The sequence below is a fragment of the Rhagoletis pomonella genome, unplaced genomic scaffold, assembly GCF_013731165.1.
Source record: "Rhagoletis pomonella isolate Grant_MI unplaced genomic scaffold, Rhpom_1.0 Rhpom_scaffold_00007, whole genome shotgun sequence".
Classification (NCBI taxonomy): domain Eukaryota; kingdom Metazoa; phylum Arthropoda; class Insecta; order Diptera; family Tephritidae; genus Rhagoletis; species Rhagoletis pomonella.
In genome coordinates, this window is record NW_023458561.1 from 28,505,975 (window position 1) to 28,509,460 (window position 3,486).

Sequence of the window (3,486 nt, forward strand, 5' to 3'; positions counted from 1 at the left end):
TGATGAACTCCGCGTCAACAGGATTCTTCAAAAACATATAATTTATGCCCAAGAAAGGGTTGAAAAATTAGGAAGCTTCATAGCGACGAAAATAGTTAATTTCGTTTACAAATTATAAGTTTAAGTTCAAAAACAAATGAAACATTGAGAAATAATAAAATTGTTGCAAGAAATTATTATTTAAATATCGCTTGTAGCAATAATAAAACGACTCATTCAGGTAATAAGAAAATGCCTGTGGCGGACGTTTTAGAGCGACTGGTAATAAGAAATCGATACGATGGCGATATTGCCGGCAATAAATTTGTTGCTTAGGGCGACAAGTTTTCTTATGTCCGGCAACAAAAATTGTCTGGTGGGCACGTACTCATGTACTTCATTTAACACATATATGTATACACATATTTTCAGGCAAACTTCTTAACAAAAAGCATTTTTATGTTATTAATGGAGAAAAGAGACATCTTCTTTGGATTCGGTAATAAATTTTGACATTTTAATAGCATTTCAAGTGCTTATCAAAACTTTTCGACATTCAAATATTGACAAGATTTGACCAGTTATCTTAATATTATGTATTTTTTTTTATAAAAATACAGTTTATACTTTAAAAAAAGCTGTACAAATCCAAGGTTCAATCTATGTGTAACATGAAAAAAATTAACACACTTGCGTAAAAATTTCGAGCTTTTTAATTAGATTTCCTAGAAATATTTTGAGTATGCAGTTTGTTAAGTTTTAATATGACAAAGTTTTTTAAGATTATTTTTGATGAAGGTGTTGCTCATTTTCTCCATATAAAAAAATTATCGAACACACTTCGTATGGAAAAAATTATTGACATCGTCAAGAAAAAAAAAGAGTTGCCAAAAATCAGGGGTAAGTCCCAGCTACTTTAAGCTTGCAATTTGCTGCATATACTAAAATTGATCCTCGAAATTTTTACGAAAGCTTGTTGATTTTTTTAATGTTGCACAAACTTGGATTTATACAACTTCAACAAATTTTTAATTTAAACATTTAAATGAATGAAAAACTTGAATTATTATGTATTAATTTTCAGGTCCATTATATTCCACATATTTGAGTGGACTGATGAAATCTTCTGCTTAAAAAAATCGTACTTCTAGTGATCAGGTAGCATGAATTTGATGAAATGTCAATTTTATTAAAAGTCAATTGGTTAGCAACAACAACGAATGTCATTAAATGGAACTACCTTTTTTTTGTATCATGCTGCGTTGTAGGAAAGTATATTTCAAACGAAATTGTATCAACACAGTACAATTGTGCCAAAAATGCCAACACCGTGAGGGGCATGTAACTAGATGTTGCATGTTATTAGGTATTCTCTTGGAGATTTTTAGCGATCAAAATTAGCGATAGCGAATGCTAGAATCCGGCTGCTGAAAACACGAAATTCCAAATTCGGATATAAAAGAAATGGTAACCAACTTTTTCAAATCCGCTGGTTCTTTTTCATTATTTGACCAGCTTAATCAAATGCTGTTGGTCCGATTCCCATCACCTCCAACTTTTTGAAATTTGTTGCACTGTGTTATGTCCGGTAGCTGGAATTGACAGCTTCGGTTTCACCAAGTTCTGATTAACTAACATCGGGGTGAGTTTGGTGATTGTGGATATTAAAGGAAAAGGCTTATAAATTAAATATCGGATATTTTTACCATAGAGATTTGAAATTTACTTAAAATTGTAAATAATGTAATAATTTAACACGATCACAAAAACTGTAGAGAGTTGTAATGCTCAATACTACTTGATAAATTTGTATTAGAAATATTTCTATAGGAGTATTCACCGTTATTTTAACTTTGTTTAGAATTTATAATATTAGCACGTTTATCAACGGTTTATTACTTTTTTATATATTATATATAATATTAGCACGTTTATCAACGGTTTATTACTTTTTATGAATACCCTTATATCAGAGGCGTAACTATAGGGCGGCATTACTGGCAAAATGCCACGGGCCCCCGATCCGAGAGGGCCCCGGCCCAAGAGACTGCGAGTTCAGAAATAACCTAACATTTTTAGCAACACTAAGTACTTAAACGTTATAATTTTTTTAAGTACTTAAAATCAATTAAAGCGAGACACAACTTAAGACCATTTGGTCAACATTTTTGTCGTTAATGTTACAGTCGCACGTATATTTCTGAAACATTGTGTAAAAGCGAAAGTTTTTCATTTATTCTGATAATAAACCCCAGAAGCTACATTTTATATGGGCGATTCTACCAGCACGGGTGGGACATTTGAACAGAAAAAATTGTTCTTTCTTGTTAAAATTTAAGTATAAAGTACTGAACAATTCTACATTTTGATAAGTTACACCTAATTGACTATTATAAAGGTTATTACAAAATACGAAAAAAATTGCCAGCTTACTTTTATATACAAAAAAATCTGAGTTATTTCTTCTCTCATGGGTGGGACAAAAAACAGAACCTGCCTTTGGGAGCAGACATATTTTACGAAAACTCTGTTACTTTATTTCACTTTTCTGTGTGAACTTGATGTCTTATAATAAAACAAAGAACCACGAAAGCAAACAAATCAAAAACTACAACAAAAAGGATGGCTTTATTATAAAAAAAATAACATTTGTTAGGGGTGGGACACGTACGAATTTTTATATGAAAAGGAGCTTTTAGTGTGGTCCATATTAAAGATTAGTTATTAAAAATATAAGAGGCCAAGTAGTAAGTTCAAGTAAGTTCACTCTCATTTTATCTTAGTATAATGCCTTTTATATAGAAGAAAAAGCCTAGCATCGTCAGCCAAAAAAGTTATTAAAAATCAACGCGATCTCCTAGTGTCTTGAAATTTTCACTTTTCCCTATTTAAATTTAATGTGCTATAAAACTGCGTACCTAGAACTTTTCTAAAAATTATGAACAAAAAGTTTAAAATTTTTGGCTGTAATTGTTAAAATTTGTCGAAATTTATAATTTTTGTCCGAAGTTTGAAATGTGGTTCTGGTTATGTAATACGCTAGACTTTTATAAAAAAAAATATGAACATTAAATAAACAAAAGAAAAAACCAAAACTGGTCAAAATGTCACTTAACTTAATCAGCTGACCACAAGGGTATATACATAGGTAATGGGCAAGTCCGCGCTTCCGCCCTTCTCCCCTGCGACCACCTCAACAAACAGTTAAAGCTTATCAGCCCTGCAAACCTACCTCTGGCACCTGTACCACCCGTAGCTGTCACGGGTGGGACATGCTTGACTGTTGAATTATTTTTATCTAACTATGTGGAAACGAAAATGCAATTGTGGTAAACATTGACAATGAAGCTCTAACATTATGTAACAAACCCGAAACACAACTTCAACTCCTGTAATTAAATATAACAACTTTTATCTTTTTTTGTCACGGGTGGGACAAGACCAATACTGTTTAATAATAAAAAGAATTGTTTAACGCTCGGATTATTTTCAACTTGAAGATGAAAC